The sequence below is a fragment of the Electrona antarctica genome, assembly GCF_951216825.1.
Source record: "Electrona antarctica genome assembly, chromosome: 3".
Classification (NCBI taxonomy): Eukaryota; Metazoa; Chordata; class Actinopteri; order Myctophiformes; family Myctophidae; genus Electrona; species Electrona antarctica.
In genome coordinates this window covers 28,547,652-28,561,207 of record NC_136808.1, presented here as the reverse complement: position 1 = coordinate 28,561,207, position 13,556 = coordinate 28,547,652, and the positions used below count along the sequence as shown (strand labels likewise).

General features: G+C 41.5%; 1 protein-coding gene across 2 annotated transcripts in view; it reads right to left on the bottom strand.

The window, feature by feature from the left end:
• uacab (uveal autoantigen with coiled-coil domains and ankyrin repeats b) overlaps positions 1-13,556 on the bottom strand; it is a 51,170-nt gene that overhangs the window by 36,777 nt on the left and 837 nt on the right. The gene's annotated exons all lie outside the window — the stretch shown is intronic.

Genomic DNA, 13,556 nt, shown 5'->3' with positions numbered 1-13,556 from the left:
GTGGTTTTTCTCTTTGTAATTATTTGTTTGGTCCAAAATATTGTTTGTGTTGTCATGAGTTGTCACGACTCGAGTTGGCTTTGTCCGCGGCGTAACCGTCTTTAAATAAATACTTTAAGAAATGTCTATGAGAATAATGCATTGGGTTTCATTTCCTGGTCCAGGGTAGGAGGCGGGACTGCGACGCTCTATAGAGCGTTGCAGCCCCGCCCACTTTCAGAACGACGAAGGCACCGGAGGAGAATTTCACATTCATTTTTCCATAGACGTTTCAGAAAGTATTTATTTAAAGACCTTTAAGCCTCGGACAAAGCCAACTCGACTCCTGACAAATCATGACAATAAACACATTTTTGGGGCCAAACAAATAATTAGAAAGAAGAAAAAAAGTGTACACAGGGTGGTACCACAGTTGTTGTTAGCCTGTGTCATAATTAGCGTATAAACTTCTGAAATTTAAATGAAATTTCATCTAGTCAGACATTCCACTCACAAGATATAGTAAAGCACGACAGGTCACAGTGACCTTGAGCTTCTTTGAACCAAATCTCATCGATTCGTGCAAGATTAAGAAATTTCCCTTTAGTTGAGAAATTCTTGAGATATCGCACTCATCAGAATGGAATGGATGTCTGTACATTACAACTCGAAATAAGGAATCTAAATCAGATATCATGTCTTCATTAGGGATGTGTAAATATGTCCAAAATGAAAATCGATTTGTATAATTCAATATTATTATTATTTTGTGTTTGTTTTAAGATTATTATAATTTTTTTAACCCTTCAAATAAAATAATTCTTCCCCCCAAGGGGTACCTAAGTCAAAAAAGTTTGGGAACCCCTGATGTAGATGATTAACAATAATTTTAACTCTTGAGAGTTAATAAGGGTCCATTTGGTTACTAACTCCATCTTTTGAATGAGGACCACTGGTGGTCCCTGGACCAGTGTTGAGCCAATTGATCACCATAGCAACCCCAGCCTAGGCCTGATTAGGTAAATTCCCAACACCTGCTAAATCCTCCAAACCTGTATCTTGATTAGGAATCAATCTCTACTCACACTCAGTCACTCACACTCCTCTGTCATGCAGCTACACAGACACATCCCAGGCACACTTTGGTAGGCCTATAGCCCTGTCCTGTTTGGATGACAATATTGCCTTTCCAACAGATTTTCATTTAAAAAATCGATTATCGATTATTAATTTTCATAATCGCTTTCGGGTCCTATTAACGATTATCGATTCATCAATTAATCGGACCCATCCCTAGTCTTCATGTGTTAAATTACCTTGTCAGATAGTTCAAAAATAAATAAATCACCAAAAGCTGACCTTTCAGTCTCCAACTCTCCATAACTAAAAAAAATCTCAAACAAAATCTCACTCAGTCCAAACTAAATAGAAAACTTGGCAGCCCTGTAATAGGCCCATCTATGCAAGGCTCAGAATCTTTTTACGGCAAACTCGTGGTATTAATTACAGATCTGTGAAAATGTCATTAAACAATCATTCCATTCTTTACCTCTCATGGAACATGACCATGTGCTGTAACATAAAAATGGCTATGAACATCATGTGGCTTTCTATCTCCCTCTCCATAACCCCATCCCCCAAAAGTATTGTGAAATCAGTTTTCATCTGTTGGCAGCTGAAATAAATTAACTGTGCCTTTACACAACTTGTAGTGTACTCTTCATAGAACTTTAATTACCAACAGCAAAACATAAATAGAACATTTTGGGGTATTTGAACAATAGTTTCAGCTGTGCCTGCTTCCCTGAAATCACCAGTTTATACTGAAGCCAAAGCCTTGTTTCTTTGCTCAGGAACATTCAACTCCTATTAAGCAACTCAGAGACATTCATTTACAATTTGACATCAGTGAGGGAAGTCTTGCCAGTCCATTCAAGGGATATTTCACTGCTGGAAGAAACTGCAGTTACTCAATGTTAATAGTATTTGTAGTAGATAACAGTAGCACGATTTGAAATTTGCACCCTATGGCCAGAAAAATAATGAAGTCTGTGTGTTTGTTTGACTAGGGTTTGACTGCATTTCTGAATTCCTACATTGACCATAATGCTTTGGTGCACTCTGCACAGCCCCTCCTTAATTGTGGAGATGGGGAGGCTGCGTGGAGGTGTGACTTGTAGTCCAGGAAGTGAGACCACATTTTCATGACACATTTTGGTCATGAACATGGCGCCATGACAAAACTATCTAAAAGAAAAACCCACATACCTCACACATAAAAACCCCAGGAAAGTGTTTGTGTCCTAATTCTTAAACATCATTCAAATAAGATCTGGTTTCAAAAGGGGTGAAGTGGTCCTTTAAGGAGTCAGGACAGGTGGGATGTTGCCAATGGGACAGAGACAATTCTTCAGTTACCTTAATACAGTATAGTTCTGTTGTCATTGCATGTGGTTGTAGGGAGTAGGAGTAGGGCTTTGCCCTGAGCGGTCACAGGGGCAGAGAGCCAGCCCAGGGACACGGTGGCTTCTGATGAATAGAAACAAGAGTGCTTCCTCTTGCCTCAAGGGTAAAGCCCTTCTGTGTGAAATGAAGCACACTAATAAAGCAGACGGTATACTGCACACTCGTGACTATTAATTTAAACACTGCACATAGCATATAAATGTATGCAATACTTGGTGCAGCTATCAGTACACTGCATGGCACAGTCCTACAGTAAGTACAGTTTGATGTTTTACTGCAACTTCTTTCCCCCATGATTTCTTTATGGTTTTAAGAAGCTTTCTCCTTCCTTGTACCCTATTTTCTCTCTCACATAAGTGGAAACAGAGTTATATGCAGGCCTGTTATTACGCCCCTTTCAGACTGTAACAGAACAATGTCCTTACAGGTGCCATTAGTCCTCATCCTCAATTTATATAATATTCATAGACGGTCAATTTGGCCTTTTTTGTTACATACCTGTGCAAAGGTGTAAAATAACACTACTTCAAGTGGTGTGATCAGAAATTAATAAAAGCCAGAAGAGGACACACAAGCAAACTGTTAACTTCTCAAGCGAAAACAATGAATTGTGAAAGTCTGAAAAACTCAACAATCACTTCATTGAGAAAGGGAGGTGATAATGTGATGGAGGCAGAAGAGGAGGGATATGATGGGTATGATGAAATTATGGTAGAGGAGGTTCACACTTGGGAAGAACTGAACTGCTCATTTTCTCAATGAAGGTGTGAGGCTCTGTGAGCAAATGTTACAATATCTTAAGGACATTGTACTGTGTGTGAACAAAACATATATTGCTCAAATAGCGATAATAGACAAATTACAAGCTCACACCTATAGTACACCGGTATAGGCAATGCATCTGCAGCGAATACAATTCATAATAGGTATGTCAGATTTTGGTGTGCTTTGAGCATTGAGAGTAGGAAAACATTATGTTACTATGACCGCTGTTGTGCTAACCGAGTGGAGTTTTGAAATGATAAAATAATATTTATTCTATGGCGTTTTGTAGACGTGTTACAATAAAATGTGGCTGCAGTTACATTTCTCATAACTCCAACAACATGAATGAACCTTTAAATGGTAAATGGTGCATTTATATAGCGCCTTTATCCAAGGCGCTTTTACATAGATTGTGCATTACATTCACCCATTCACACACACACATTCATACACCGATTGCGGCGGAAGCCATGCAAGGTACCAACCAGCACGGGAGCAATTTGGGGTTCAGTGTCTTTCCCAAGGACACTTCGACATGTAGACAGGAGGAGCCGGGATACGAACCGCCGACCCATGGATCATTGGACGACCTGCTCTACCTCTTGAGCCACAGTCGCCCTTTAACTTATTTCAAATTGTTATTTCAATATCCAACATGGCCAATGATAAGTAGACATATAACAAGTGTAAAGATTGCTTTACTTCCCCAAATTGGGTGCCGGGGAATCTTTTCAGAATAAAGGCACTAGAGTGCCAAGCAGATGAGGGAGATGACGACCCCCGCCTTTCATTTCCCCCCAAAACCTGGAAGTGAAATCTTCCTTATACATCGTTGTAAAACTGATTTCTCTTTAGAAGACCAGATGCATGAAGTCAGAAATGAATCTGCATTCTGATCAGAAAGTGAATGGAAAACAGCAAAACAGGTGTGATTTTGATTTTAGCTATCTCGTTTTATATCGATTAAAAATACCGTAAGTCCACACGTCCCATGCACCCCACGGTTTTATTTGGTAGGACTAGTGTGGTCGTCCAAGACTCCTAGGCATCATAAGTGTTAATATCATGGCTCTGAAAGAGTAAAGGCAGCTCTGATGTCACTACAAGCAACGTACATCCGCTATGTCGGCACCTCAACAAACAAGGCATCCCATAGAATGAAACGCTTGTAGAACTAATTCATGTTAAATCTTTTTTTAGTGTCATGATCGGCTGTCGGTCTGGGTTGGGTCTGCTCTGTAGAGCAGATCTACCAGCTAACAACCCATGCAATGCAACATGGTGTCAGCTTGTAAATCAGTTATATTTGGAGCACAAAGTCTGGTACTTTCTGTAGAGACTAAAGTTTACAACTTGACCATCACCTAACCTGGGAGGGGTTTATTACTTGTCCATGTTCATTTACCAGCTGCCTGCATTCTTCTCTTTATAAAATAATAACAGGCTAGAGAGTATACACCCTGTACATTTAATAGCTTTATTCGTATAGTTGAATGAACTATGTTGATTGTATGTTTCTTAAGTAGTAAGATGGCAGTAAGCTGTCATTCTCAGAAGTTTACGGAATGCATTGGAGTCTATAGGCTTTACAGTGACAAACGAGTTACATGAACCACGTGACCAGTCTGTTTTCTGCCCCCTCAATGTCATAACTCTGTCTTACTCTATGGCTCTGGTTGTGGTAGAGTAGAGACGCCTCCCCCAACCCCCGGCGTGCGCAACAAGCTACATCTCCAGGTGCTCCTCTGAGAATCAGCCCCAAAACGTTATGTGTGCACCCCTGTTTATAGATACAGAGTAGACATGAACAAGACTCTTTGGAGATAGTATACTAAACATTAGGCTGGTTTCAAAACTTGGCCATAACATACCGGCGCCTCGAGGAAGAAATCCGATAGGGAACAGAGTGGGTGTCTGAGGGCAGGGAGGTGCCAACATCACAATGTGTGAAACAATATCCTCTAATGGGATTGCTGTTGCATAAACAACTAATTGGGCCATACAACACAGAGCACCTCATTCCTGGATGAACTCCGTAGAAGGTCTGTGCCAGTGGAGCACATAGGGCAGGGGGATTGTATGGGACGATGTGGCATTTCACCACTACACTGCCCCGTCACAGAGTGGTTGTTGTTTGGAAGCTCATCCATGGATTGTGTCACTTTTCCTCTTACTTTATGATTCCTCAACCATATAGAGGAACTATCTTTCTCATGGGAGGTGGACAGTTTATGACCTCAATGATCACAATCAGATGTTGTTCCTGGATGCTTACCGACTCGGGAATGTATCCATCATGAAAAGATATTTCCCTGGTGTATTACAATATATAACTGTTACATGTATGAGACCATGATGTATGTATGGTAAATGTATACATGTGATAAATGTAGGAGATACAGTAGCAGCATGTAGCATAATTACAAATTGCAGCAAAAACTAATTCTAAATTAAACTCAATTTCCTGCAAGAATTCTATAGGATTTGTCCTGTGCATTAAATTAAGAGGTGCCATTCTGATTCTATCAGTTGGTTTTAAGAAATAAACATTTTGAATTACTTGATTTAGAGACACTAATGAACTGTTGTGACAAGCTGCTTGTTGCTATAGTGAGCTGTGTTAGGACTGAGGACTCTAGTCTGGAGTATATTATACTATACAAACATGCTTGTACACCAGTTGGCTAAATTGTGTTTACACTGTAAAGTATAAGATTGCTAAACATGACAGTCAATTCTGTATATATTTAATGTATTGGTCATATCTGCTCCGAGCAATTTTCGTGTACAAAGCCTAAAAGGCAAACAGAATTTTTATTTTGTATTCATATGTTCCAATGTTCAATGACAAAAATGTAAAGCGTTAATCACAATCAATCACAATCAACCAGACAGTGGCCTTGTGGTTAGAGTGTCCGCCCTGAAACTGGAGGTCGGGGTTCGATCCCCGGCCGGGTCATACCAAAGACTGTAAAAATGGGACCCAATGCCTCCCTGCTTGGCACTCAGCATCAATGGGTTGGATTGGGGGTCAAATCAACTAATGATTCCTGAGCGTGGCGCACGCTGCGGCTCACCGTTCCAAGAGATGGGTCAAATGCGGAGAACAAATTTCACTGCGGTAACGTCTGTGACTAATCGTACGACTTTGACTTTGTATTATGATTAATCTTCAAGTACAATTTCATGATTGTGACAGCCCTAAATGCTACGTGTGTGTATCAATGTGATTAAGTCACTATACCGTTTTTTGTAGTTATTGTATATAATGCCAGATTGTGAAGACAAGCCAGCTTTCACTCCTATACAGTATGTCAGCAATTTAGATCGGTCACTAATATCGATGTATTGATTTATTGCCCAGCCCTTCCCCAAGCTAGACTCGGTCCCAGGATGGTATAAGTCCATGATACAGATCATAATCCCCTCTGCTACAGATGCTGTGGAATGTCAGAGTGCTTCCGTTATCTTACAAAAACAAATCTGACACATTCAAATGCTAATTCTAACTACTGCTGCTACTGTTCAGAAAATGATTTACTATGTAGCCTACAGTACTATGGACACAAATCTACATGCTCATGTGCCCATGTGCATGAGTTTGAGTGTGTTGGTCTGCTAATGCTATGGAAAGCCAAAGGGGTCATATACTTTACATCACGTTACACTTGACTTGATTAACACTCTCTAACTTAAATGTACTCTGAGGTTTGTGAAGTGCCCTTAAAATAAATGTTTGTGTATACAGTCAGAAAAGTTGTCAAATTGAAATGCACTTGTGCAGAAGGAATTATGTTTTGTTTTTGAGGAGGACAGAACATATTAACAAGGTTATGGTATGGGCCTACCATATCAAACGTTTATTAACCACTTGTATTATTTGTACCCCAGTATTTATTCGTATTCTGGGGAAAACCGTTGCAGAAAATAGCAGATCTACAAGCTCACAACTTGAATGTAGAAAAAAACTGAAAGGACACTAGTATAGAGGCCTGAGGGATACCGGTCAACCAACTTAGGGCCGGGGTTTAAGTGGTTAAAATACGGTATTGCAGTAAAGGCCTACAGAGAGCAGAAACAAAGACTCAGGACCAGCCTTCATCCTTTGTTCACATCGGATGAGAAATTACCTCTAGAGTCTAGACTCAACCACAGACCAGCTGATAGCAGAGTCACCGTTTCCTCGTGAGCTCACATGAGAAGCCCATTTCAGTCAGTGAATGAAAACAAAAACCTAAATCAGATGGACAAAGTATAGATTCTTCTGGTAAATTATTCCTCTACAAGTTAAAGTTTTACATGAGTTGACTGCTTTTAAAATAATATATATTGAGAAGTACAGTTTATTTTTAATATCGTATTGTTTTAATTTGACAGTGCATTTACAGAGCCTTCTAACTCTACCTAATGAATACAATGACTTGCTTTTACATTCAAATTGCTATACAGAGTTCACATAAACATCTGGAGTGCAGTACATTTGTTTTTCAAATGGTACAATACATCTTTGATTAAGAAATTAACAAGCATATATTATATATTGCATTGTATTACCAGTAAGACGCCTGAGGGCGAGAAGCGACCTCGCCCTTGAGGTCGCGCGCACACATCCACCTCGTTGACGGCAGACTGCTGGGCGAGCACTGGCGCTTTGGCATGGGGGGGGTTCAGATCAACATGGAATGAATTCTGTACTTCCCATATAAGGAGCATGTCTTGAGTGTACAGGGTTTGATGAGGTCAGATCAACATGGACGTGGAATGTCAGAACAGGTCAGCTCCATACAGTATATGGAAATCTAAGGGTGGTAGCGGCCTAGCGGGGACATACTCTTGAGTGTACAGGGTTTGATGAGGGCCCAGGTAGGGCCTGTTGAGTCTAGTTTTCGCCGGCTGCGGCTGCACTAATAACTTTGGGGGAGGCCTGTCTAGAGTTTGAATGGACAGGTATTAGTCAAAATGGAGACATCGAAGAGGAATGATGGATGGGGAAGGATCAACATATGGAATGTCAGAACAGGTTCTGACATATATCCATATATGGAGATCTAAGGATTTGAGGTCAGATGAGTTGCTGGCCAATATTGATGACATCTGGCCATATATGGGATTAAATGCAACAGCAGGTCGCATTTACTATATATCCATCTCTGATGTCACATGATGTCACAATGACCTGGACACCATATATGGGGGCTGATGTCACGTGATGTCATGATGACCTGGACACCTATGGGGGCTGATGTCACGTGATGTCATGATGACTGGGCACCTGGGGGCTGGGGTGACCAGGGGGCTGATGTCACGTGATGTCACGATGACCTGGGGGCTTGGGTGAGTGACGGGGATTTGAGTTAGGTGTCGTGACAGAGTGACAGGGATGTGGGTTAGGTGTCAAAAACGCAAGGTTTCATAGTTAACTGCGACCTTTGGTCACAATAAGCAGGGGGTCACTTCACACAACACCACCGCGTGGTGTAATTATGTTTTTCACGTGCAGGTACGGTACGGATTGGGCGTGCACACTAGAACACGCCCCCCTCCATTTATGAGAAACAGCAAAGTACCCAAATGGCTACTTTGCATAACAGGTTCACAAGTGAGAGTGCAAATGCATCCTCACTCCCTTTGGCTTCAGGACCCGCTGCTGGCAGTATATGCATGCAACAATGCCTCAGCCACCCCGTTGAAGAAGAGAAAGATACTCGTTCAAAGCACACTTTTAGTTTCAGCTCATATAATTCAAGGCATACTTTGAATTATTTTTACTAGTCCATACCTGTCCGGGAATATGCACACTCAAAGTATTTGCAGACTTTGGGTGATGCCCCGTGTATGCATTGCATTTGTATGCAAGGTACCAACCAGCACACCGGGAGCAATTTGGGGTTCAGTGTCTTACCCAAGGACACTTCGACATGTAGACAGGAGGAGCCGGGATTCGAACCGCCGACCCATGGATCATTGGACGACCTGCTCTACTCCTGAGCCACAGTCGCCCTACTAGTTATACACACACACAGTCACACACGTACACAGTGACACACACACACATCGTGAACCCACAGCGAATTAGTGTCGGTTATGAACGACCGAATCAAACTAACTAGTTATTTTTGGAGAACGAAATGCACCCGTTCACTTCCGTTCCGAGACCGCTCAGTTGCAAATGCAAGGCACCACTATTATGGTGATATTGTATCACTTAGATATCAATGGAAAAAAAACATAGGCAAAAAAAATAAAGAACATATATAATATTTAATGCTATAAAAACATGAAAATATCATTTTATTAGGCTACTAGTCATTTCATTTTGTGATATATGTGTAGGATTTAGGAGTACGAAATGAACAGATCTTTTTACTGAACGACTATGATCCGGTTCACTGAAATGAATGAAAGTTCACATACAGCGAATAGAGACACACAAACACATGGACCCGTCGCTGCCAGAATCATGGGAAGGTGTGCTGTGCTATTTTTCTTTTCTTTTTAACGTTTTTTTTGTGGCTTTCGCCTTTATTTTATATATTTTATGGGAGGGACAGACAGTAGGCTGACAGGAAATGGGGAGAGAGAGATGGGGAGAAGACATGCAGTAAAGGATCGGGAGTCGAACCTGCGGCACACTGCCAGACTGGATTACCAGCCAAGGTGCCTGGACCACTGAGCCATGGCCCAGGCCTGTGCTGTGCTATTAACACAACCTGAATCTCCGTGCTTGTGCCATGGAGCGTAAATGAAATCCTTTATAAGTTTGCAGCTTTGTGTCTGTCTAAACAGTGCCCGTGCGCAGTGAGTCTCTGTAACAGTTGGCCCTGCACAGTTTGGTTAATTTGTTGCATAGCTTGGGGGGCTAGCCTGTAACCATGGGGTTACAAAACGGATATTAAAGCGCTAGTAAACAGCTTACATTTTGGGAAAGTGAAAAACGGGACTAATTATTGGTGCATACTGCATATGCTAATGGTTAATGCACATGTGCAAATTCAGATCAATTGCTTCAGCCACTGAGGAGAAGAGGGCAGGATAGACAGGTTTTGAACTATGTACAAAAACAAATTTCGCCCATTTTTTTGAGTGGTGCAACCACTCCCTTACGGAGCTATGTGTGTAGGTGGCTGGGTGGGTGCCTGGGACTGAGCATGAAAACAGCATGGTTGTTTTTCACCACCTCTGTCATTTCTCAACCGTTTCGGACACGGGGAGGCTCGCCGGAATCGGCCCGCACCCCCCCGGGCGCGTTCCTGGGGGTCTGGATGTTCCAGGGACCCCGCAGGGACTCCGCGGGTAACTCCCTTATTTCTATACCGTTTCGGACGTGGGTGGCTCGCCGGAACCGGGTCGGTACCCTGGCCGTGGTCCTGTGGGTCTGGAATTTCCGGGGACCCCCACACAGAGTTGCACCACTCACTCATACGGGTGTGATTTTTACTCGTAAAACTGTGATGTGAAAATAAAGATGGGGTTTTGTACCATTGAACATAAGCTGGAAGACGAAAGAGAGATCAACTAGGTGCTCAAAGGAGATAAAAGTTTAGTTAAAAAAGGTAAGGCTGGTGCTTCTAGGATCTACACAGGAATCAATCTTGAAAAGAGAAGAGCGATCCGAGCACTCTAAAAATGATGGACGGGGTGTAAAATCAAGGTACTTTATTACAAAAAAGGTTAAAACGCCAACATGTTTGGTTTCGACCAAACGGTCTTCATCAGGGCATTATGAAGACTACAAATAAACACATGTCCATATAGTTATATACGTGAGAGACGCGGAAGCAGCCGCCATTAAGACATCAGCATTAATGTAGCAAACACACCCAGAACTACACACGTGTGCCAATTAAACGCCACTGATGGGCACATGAGTAATAGCACAGGAACAACCAGCAGGATCAATCAATTAAGGAGGCTATATTAGAGAAAGAAAAAAATAAGATGGAAGACAGCCAGTGAAAACTTAAACAATGATTAGTATGTTTATAGTAAGCCTACATTTCACCCAACTTATGCACTCCTGAAACTTTCACCAGCCAAATAAATTGCTGTAATGAGCTCAAACATGCAGCATGCATCAAACAACCTTAGTATTGTTGTAATGGGGCTATATATATATCACAGTCCTAGAGAGTAGTCCTAGATAAAAATGTCCACATCGTAGTGAGATTGCTCAATCTGACAGGGTCAATGAAGATGCCATATACTGTACATGCCAAGGCAGTGGCACCCCATACACTAGCAACGTCATGCCATAATAGTGTGTTCTGGCAGTGTCAGAATGTGCGTGCACTCCCGTGCCAAGACGATTGTCAACCTGAGACTGTTATATAACAACTACACATAAAAGTAAAGAGACAGTCACGTGTTAGATCACAGGGAACAAATCACTCTCTGCTAGTCTATGTATACTGTAGACAGGTTCATTAAAATAGAGAGATATCAGCACCCTTTGGAGAATTGCCAAACCATGTTGTCCTCTTCTGACAAGTCAAGACCGATCCCACATTTCCCACCATTCCATTTTTATTATTTGAATGGGGTCAAACATTGCCTGGTCAAACGATGGACATAGTTTTGGTGGACAGTGAGTGTGGCAGGTAGACCAGATTCTAAATTAATAATTATTCTGATTTTTTTTCCCATGTTATCTTTCATGTTATATCTTATACCCTCCTTTAAGCTTGCCCCCTACCCTTACAACTTTAAATAATAACTAGACACAAATGTTCCTGTAGTGTACTGTAGTAGGAGGAAAAGGAATGTGAAGGAAAATATATTGCACAGTGAAAGAAGATAGCCTCAAGTGACTGGCTTTGGATAAAACTCAGCTATTGTTCACATTCCAAAAGGAAGTTTCACTTATTGCTCTGCCTCCTCCCTATCTCTTTATTAGTCATTGGCCTGGAGGCTACAGCAACGGGAGGCTGTTTCATGAGACACAAGGCTAATGCATGTTTTTACCTTATTTCTCAAGTAATATTTGCTTGCACCTTCAACAAGATTGAACGACATTGTGGTGGGGTCATTGTGATTGTGAGTGCTGTAGCAAATGTCCCAACAGTGAGCATTGTTCCGAGGGAGAGTCCTCATGTCATGATGCGAGGATGGCTCTCATAAACAACATGCAAATATATCGAGCTCTGATGTAAAGTTCTACAGACCAAATTAAAATGACATTGGGGTGAGTTTCATATTGAAGGGGTGATGTAACAATAAAATGTTCTTTATAACCAGGCTTTCATAAAATTAAAAACCAACGTCATCCCTCATCACAACTCAAGAGGTTTCGTAAGTATTAATTGACCCCGGAACAGAAGCACTGCCTGGAAATGATCTCACACACACACACACACACACACACACACACACACACACACACACACACACACACACACACACACACACACACACACACACACACACACACACACACACACACACACACACACACACACACACACACACACACACACACACACACACACACACACACACACACACACACACACACACACACACACACACACACACACACACACAGAGAAGAAAGACACTAGAAAGACACTAGAGAATACTAGAGAATACTAGAGAATAAAGACACTAGAGAATACTAGAGAAGAAAGACACTAGAGAAGAAAGACAGACACACACACACACACACACACTTTCTAAATAGTTTGCCTCTGGCATTTACATAAGTGAGTTCATTTAATTGTTGGCAGGTTTTCAAAACCAGCTGCAAAATAAATATTATTGTTATTGCGCAAGAAACCACCCCTCAAATATGTGTTCATCATTTGTATGCCATAATTATTTATTTGGTAACCCTGGCAGTGGGCACTTTTTTATATATAATTGCCATCTACAAAATAAATAGTTATTGTCCAACTAGCCTAGAAATGTGATGTTCTGATTTAAAGGGTGAGAGTTGGTTATGCCACCTGCAGCATTAATAGTGTTCTGAAAGTGAAAGGCTTCTCTCCACACACACACACACACACCAGCTCATTTGACTTAATTTCTAGATATGTAACTGAATTGTAATGCAAGCCACCTAGAAATACTACCAAGAACAGACCAGAAAAATTTTACAATATGTTAACAGTTATAAGTTCATATGGCACAGCTGGTTCAGTGGTTTGTAATGCTTGCCATGTAGTATGTTCAAGCAGGTTCAATGCAAGCAAGGGAACAACAGTCTAGATATGCTACAAGGAATGGGTCAACACACACATAACATGCGGTTAAAAATGCGAGTCTGTCCTATAAAAGTCTGCCTTTTTTCTCCTCTTTTTTAAATTATTCACACCTCGACAAGTCAAAACATGACGCCAGGCGTGTCTAGG